Raw genomic sequence first — 7,767 nt, forward strand, 5'->3', positions numbered from 1 at the left:
CAGCTCTGAAAGTATTCGACGCAGTACCCGCCGGGGGAAGCAGAGGAGGAGGAAGACCTCCACTCCGTTGGAAGGACCAAGTGGAGAAGGACCTGGCTTCACTTGGAATATCTAATTGGCGCCACGTAGCGAAAAGAAGAAACGACTGGCGCTGTTGTTAACTCGGCTATAATCGCGTAAGCGGTATCTACGCCAATCAAGAAGAAGAAGTGTATGTTTACCAAAATAACCTACTGGGCTTGTGCAGACCCAAACATACTTGGGTCGTCTAATTTAGAGTTAAAAGAGAAGAGGTGAGAAGTTCATTTGGGTGCTATTTTCAAATTAAAAACTGTTCAAAATAAATGAGAAAAAACGCTATAATTTGGCAAAATGTTTGGAAAGTGCCCAAAAATGTCAAACACACACATATGTATATTGCGTATGTGAGCACAGTAATACGCAACGCTAATACAAGGAAATAATTTGAGCTTAAAGTTTAACTTTTTTCTCCTGATATTGCTTTGAGTGGTTGTTGATGGAACATACATAGGTGTGTATTTGTGGGTACAAAATACACAACAGTTGCACAAACACTTCGGAAACTCACACCCGCATAAGCCGATGTAAAAGTCGCCTTTGTGTCGGACTGTTAGGACCACATTTACCTAATGACTATGAAATTTCTATATCTCGCTACGTTGCCACACATACGCGATTGCTTTAATTCCAAAATTAATTTCTATGAGTCTTGTTTAACCAGCTCCAGCAGACGGAAACTACCACCAATTTAGCATGCTAAGTAAGTGTGAATGTAGGTACATACGTATTTATGTTCGCGGCAGTGCTGAATATATGTTTGCTCTTCGGTGATGCACATTCTGCCCGAAAGCCTTCAACTCGCCGCACATCCTGCCGGGCTCTGCCGAATGGCAAACAAAGACATCTATTTTTTTACACTTTTTCAGTTTTCCTCTGTGGCCCTACTATTTCTTTATTTTCGATGTGACACATGCATAAGTGCCTCATCAGTGGGATATTGTGACGGCTGTTCCTTAAAACAAAGCCTGCTTTCATGCCTTCTTGTCTGCATTCTCCGCTCCTCTGTTTGTCGCGTCTTCATGCTTTACAAATTCACTTTTACTTGTGAGTAGACTTTTGTCCAAAGATGACATCCATCTGATATTTGCTCCCATATCAGTTCACCTCCTTCCACTTCTCTTCTCTTTCTAATTTTGCCCCCCCAATTGGCAGTTGACTTCATTTCGGGCAGTGTCTGGTCTCTAACTTGCACTTTCTGGCAGCCAGCTTTTGCTTCTTCAAGTAGCCAATAGCCGCCAGGCAGCTGGTTGGCCACGGAAGATGCTGTCTGCTGGTTCGCTCTGTCAAGTCGGGGCCAAATGCCTGGTTGAGACGATAGTAATTTTTTTCGAGCATTCAAAGACTGTAGCTATACAATGAATAGATTTTTTTTCCTTTTTTTTATATATTTGCTGCATGCAATTTTTTATATAATCTTTCATATATCAGAATTATAATAATTCCGTAAAATGACAACACAATTGAAAGAACTCCAGAAGGAATGACTGAATCGTTCTATTTTTTGTCTTCGTAGGTTTGACCTGAGAAATGTGAGATGACTTTGTTCAAAATATTTTCTCTTCCATCAAGTATAATTTTTAACTTGAAGGATATTTTAACAAGAAAAACTTTCTCATCGCCAAAGGCTGTTGGTATTGTTTAGAAGGAAGTTCCTCTCCAGAGATATTCACAGAGAAATTTTTCTTCTGAAATTATGAAGAATTTCAATAATTGTGAGCTCTTTATATAAGTCTCGGCAATTGTACATACGCTACGAGATTTTGTGAGGAAAAGTTGAAAGCACTACTTACACATTTGACGAAATACTAGCACACCATTCAGTTTTGGGGTCGAATTATCAGTCGAAGCAGTCATTGGACAACGTTATAGACTTGATATTGATCGCTGTGTTTGAATGGTAGTGATATGCTGTAGTGGACCGACATCGGTGGTTCCGGCAAACAGCTTCTTGAGAAGTAAATGACATGTGAGAAATTTAGACTTCTCCTTTCTGAGTTTTGCAAACTTAATGTCGAACCCTGTTTTGGGAGTAAAAATAAGTTTAATTATTTTCTCGTGGTACTCCAAGTGGACCACCTTTTACTGCCGGATAGGATACTTGTCATATGGAAAATATCCGATTTGTTATAGTATAGCCAGATTTCCATTAAGGAAAACCGTAGTCCTATTTCTCGACCACTCTTTTTCTAAAATGGAGAATTCCAGATCTTCATTAAACGAGTATCCAAACCACCTCAAATAAATACGTACGTGCATATGTAATTAGAAGCAGTTTACTTTGTAGTAGTAGTATACCGGTAGACAGCATTCATATCTTAAGAAATTTTAGGCTCGAGTTGCTTTGTTGCTGAAAACACATTCACCTCCTGCGTCAGGTTTAATTGCACACGAAAACACCCCAGCAAAGGGAAAAACACTTAACACGACGGCGACATGCACTTGAGTGCACAAAAGGACCCACATGCACTTGCCACACACCAACACACCAACACATCTGCACACACGTCGCCCACGCCACCAACCACTCATTGTGCAGCGCCCTTTCAAAACCTCACACCTGCGCACCTGACTAGAGCACGTCATGCGAGTGCTTACGTGCATATGTGTGTGTATTTATTCTGGAAAAAGCTCGAAGGGCCACTGCGTAGCTTGCAATGCCGTGCAGCACTGATTTCTAATGCAGCGACGTGTTATCTAGTTGCAGCGTTGGCAGCGCCACTAAGGCGGGCAGTGGGCGCATCGTGGCATAAAATTTCAAAGGTTACACATATGCACACGACTCTGCGCCGGTGTTTAGCTCAGCTTAGGGGAGCGTTCTTTTGATAGAAAATCAGGGAGCGAGCAATGCAACCGGAAGGAGGTGGCTGAAAGTGAAACGTTCTGCTGGCTGTGGCTGAGATGTTTGAGGTAGGGTAATGAGCTGAACGCCAGCAGCAACGGCAGCTTCGACGTATTTTGCCACTATGAAAAAGGCCACTGCCAGTCGGCTGCTCACTAGTGACGCTGCAGCGCAAAAATAAACGGCCGACGTTAACGCTCTCGCTGTCGCTGTGAAGACAGCGCACTTGCAGACAATGAGCGGCTTTATGAGTGGAATTCATCATGGATAGGAAAAAGTTTCGGCCGGAGGAACAATGCTTATCTACCTATGCAGATCGTGGCGCGTAGTGTAAGACGGCCGGCGGTGGCTGCATGGAGCCCACTTGAAAGGAGGCATACTTCCGCGCGAATGCCTTTTAATGCATCTGCACCAGCTGGCAACTGCTAGGGGGGTATTGTGCTTGCATGCCCTTTTTTGGGGTTGCGATCGTCTTGTGTGCACTCGTCAACGCGCTATGCGTCCTTAGCGGCATGTCCTTCAGACGTTGCAGCAGACATGTCTGCTGCGGCACGATGCGCTCATTAAACCGGTCCACCAGTGCGCGCACACATGTTTTGTAGGCGGCAAAGGGTTGATAGTGCAAGTGCATTCATGGCCAAGGTGTCGAAGAAAGAGAAAGTGGTGGCCTTAAGTACACAACCACACTCACGCGCGTAAACACCAATGTATGTCGGTTGGTAGTTTATGGATGCTTGCATGTGCCGTAAGTCTGAGAAGAGCTTAGCGAGGGCAGATGGGGCACGGTGTCGCTATTAGCAACCCCTAAAATCTCTTACAATGCAAGTGATGCGTTCTGCGGTGTGGTTGTTGTTGGTGACCCATGTTGGCGATTGAACGCTCACACGCGGCAGAAAGTGAAAAACTTTACAACTCGTCTGAGCAAACAAGGCGAAAGCGAAAGGACCCACAAATGGGATATGTTAATGACGACTTTTGAGTGTTTTGAACATTTATTTTTCCATTTTGGTTTCTTGCTGTTCGCGCTTTCCTCCTCCACAGCGGTTATGGGTTATTAATATTGTTGCAAGCATCGCTTAATAGCGAAAGAAGAAGGCAAAAGCAATTAAAGGAGAAACTCGACACAGCCGACTTTAAGTCCATTTCGTACCTATAAGCAAGATATGTTGCATAAACGCTAGATTGTCCCTTCCGGTCGCCGCCCGCCCTTATCTGCTACGCGCGTGCATCCCTAATAACAAGGTATCGGAAGTTCGATTCAATGGCGCTGCTATTTACGGTTTAACGCTGCGAGGGAAGGGCGCTTTACGACGCCACCAGAGGTTGCAACTGTAAAAACCCCGAATAAACCGAATTATACTTGGCGCACTAATGTCCTTTACGATTTCATGCGTCCTTTGTAGTAGGCACATGCCACACAGTTTGAAATTGACGACTATCGTGCTCTGTTGACGCTTGGGTACTCGCGCTGCTCTCCACTCTCCACTCTCCCCCATCGTAGTTAGGAGGTGGGCGGCTCGATTACGCGGTCTCATGTGTGCCATGCCGCACTACGCTCGCCATAAACAGCTTCTCATTTGTCGCCATTGTTTAGAATGAATGGGCGTAGCGCTGCTAAGGCGCTGGGCATGGCGGAAAGCGTATTATAGAAGGTTGTTAAATTTTAATGCGCCTATATCGATATGCGTGTGCGGCAGATCTATAAAATAAAAATTCGCGCTTACCGTTACGTGTCAACGCGCCGCTGCGTGCTGTTCGGGCCAAATTCGAAAAAAAAAACTCACACACGCACGCCCGAAACTTATATGCGACAAACTTGAGGCGAGATTGGGCCAAGCCGAGGGGGACCACCAATTTTCCACCGAAGTTTCGCTTTCTATGACAACGGGAGCAGCTGCACATCGCCTACTCGTGCAATATTGAAATGCACGCGTATGAACTTTAAAATTTGGAACTAAATATTCCATGACTTCAGGCGACGAGTATCTTCCACTTGGATCGCCGCTTTGAAATCGGGTTCCCAACTTGAAACTTTCGAAATTCTACAATGTTAGTTTTACCAAATTAAGGAAAATACCTTAACCCATTTTCGGCCGCACTTAGATTCACTGCATTGATTTCATTTCACCATTTTATTTTGCTTATAATAAAAAAAAAAACGTAAAATTTTTTGGGATTGTTACATTGAGCCGTTTAGCCACGGATTCAGAAAGATGCAAAATCACATACAATTATTGATTTCACGACATATCTCGTTCATTTTCGACTTGGTGATTTTTCAAACCCCCACCCCACTCCATTGTAATTTAGTGCTCAGTAATGGCACTGCATATGTTTTCTCTTAAGAATGAAGACGTTTAGTGGGCGAGGCAGTGGTCCTATAATGCCCATCTACGAGCTCGTTCTCCGCTTTTTGCCAAGGAACACATGTAACCGTTATGATATCTTAATTTCAACTCGTCTCGTCATCCTGATCATTTTATTTGTACATATAACAGTACATCTATCTTGATTAGTTTAGTCTCTGATAGATCGGTCTTCTTGACATCATTATCGATTCACAATCGGTTTCTACTCGTTTTATATAAGTCAAAACCACTTTTCTTTCTACATTACTCGGATTATTTGCATAAGACACACTGGATTTTTCTGCTACTATGAACAGAGAAGAAATAGCATAAGTTTACTCATTTCACACTGAAAATGCTCAATTCTGCTATTTTCGTGTCCCCTGATGTTAAGGGTGAAACACTCTAATAATTTTTCATAATGAGAAACACGCTCATCCAAAAGAGCAAATATCCCAAAATTGAAATATCCCTAAATTTTTGACATCGTGAACCTTCTCTATAAACAGAGAACGTTTATAATCTATGTTGTCAATTTTATTGTAATATATTTGAATACTTATATTTGCGGGGTTGTCACTTTTTCCTTCTCATACAAATATCAGAAATTGTTCAATTTCCGATTTTTAGCTTTTGCCATCGTCGCGAAATGACACTTGTTCGCAAAGGCATGCTCGGGGAGATGTCATGGTGTTTGTTTTTATGAATGCAGTAAGTTTGCCTGTTGAAAGTCGCTTGCATTCATGAATGAAAATATTGTTGTTGTGTACTTTTCTACAAATTTGGGCATCGACTATTTATCTGCCATATTGACTTGTGACGCTGCTGATGCTATTTGGGACGTTTGTTGTTTTTGTAGAACAATATTTGTAGTTTATGCGAGTGACATATCTACATATGAACGCATATCTAATGTAATTGTGTATGCATTATTTGTGTGCCAATGTCATGCGAGCATATTTAGGAACATATGAGTAGCGCGCACATGTTATTATTGATAAGTGATAATATGATTTGAATTCGAGAAAGCGAACATAAACACATTTGGTCATGAAACATGTGATACTAAGATAAGTTTTGAATGATAAAATGTACGATTAATGTACATTTATTGTAATATATTTAATTTTTTTAATAATATTATGATAGTTTGTTATTAACATATGTATGTAACTACGAAAATTGCTTTGAAAAGTCATTTAATTCAAATGTATTCAATTGCACATGTATTTATTAATATGCACAAAAAGAATTCATACGAATACACATTATTATATGTTCATATAAATATAAGCAAAAGAGCGAACATAATAGCAATATATAGTTTTGAGCATAATTTTTATTTCACGCTCAGCTCTGTTCAAACGAAAATGTTAAAATTTCTCCTGCCGAGCTGGCAATGGGGAAACTGGCTCATCTCGACCGAGTTAGCCAAAAGTATTTTTACGATCTCCGCGCCGTGAACCTTCTCTATGATAGACGTTCTCTGCTATAAATATACGTTCTCTGCACAGAGAACATTACGTACAGGTGGCGCGCCGGCCATTTTGCAACTTAATTGGAAATCCAAGTAACGGATATCTCTATGACTGACCAACGCTACATTACCACCTGGGGCGACCTCTAATGTTATCTGGAATAGTTATAGCGGAAGATTTGGACATAGAGTTGGCGCTATACAACAAGACAATGACAATCTATTAACTGAAATGCGTACCAACATCATTGAATTTACTCACAGGTGGCGCATTGAGGAAGAGCAGAGGACAGTACGCAAGAAGTAAATATATTGATAATGACGTCATACTGTACGAGGATTTCTATAACTTAGCTATCAAAAAGCGTGAATGGCATCTTAATTATACTTATTTCTGCAGGATAATTATGAATTTCGGCATACCTCACAGCGAACACAGGCTTACACTTTGGAATGAATAATATTTAGTAAAAAAAATATTGATATCATTTTGTTTACAATGGATTATTGTTTGAGAACGCCATTTGTCCTATGTTTCTCGAACCGCTCTCCCTCCTTGGCGATTAGAAAAGGGGACTAGATATGTAAACACTCTCTAGCCGATGTGTAACTCCCATGCATTTGCATGATTGCTGGGTTAGATTGAGTGATGTGCCTGCTTCGAGTGTGTGGTTCATTTTATATTGCGTGTAAAAATTTACTTAGGCCCCTGCCTAATTGTGGACGAGCTGAATTAATGAGTGTTTAGGAATTTTAATTAGGCACCTCATCAGAGCATTTTCGCTGGTTGCTATGAACCTGAGCGTTTGTAGGGATGAAAGCCCAAACACGCCTTGCCAGAAACACACACACAGGAGAAATGCAAATTTCCGGTTGCGAATTCGATGACCAACGTTATTGGTGTCAGTGCAAACAGGCAATTATGTTGGCGTAATGCGACCACTATGAGGTGAAGCGTTTGGATATTTTCCACCGGCTGGGCACCGCATTGTTTCACTTGAGTCCCGCGCCCTACCGCCTGC

This window comes from Bactrocera latifrons, unplaced genomic scaffold, assembly GCF_001853355.1.
Source record: "Bactrocera latifrons isolate USDA-ARS-PBARC rearing strain unplaced genomic scaffold, ASM185335v1 scaffold_130, whole genome shotgun sequence".
Classification (NCBI taxonomy): domain Eukaryota; kingdom Metazoa; phylum Arthropoda; class Insecta; order Diptera; family Tephritidae; genus Bactrocera; species Bactrocera latifrons.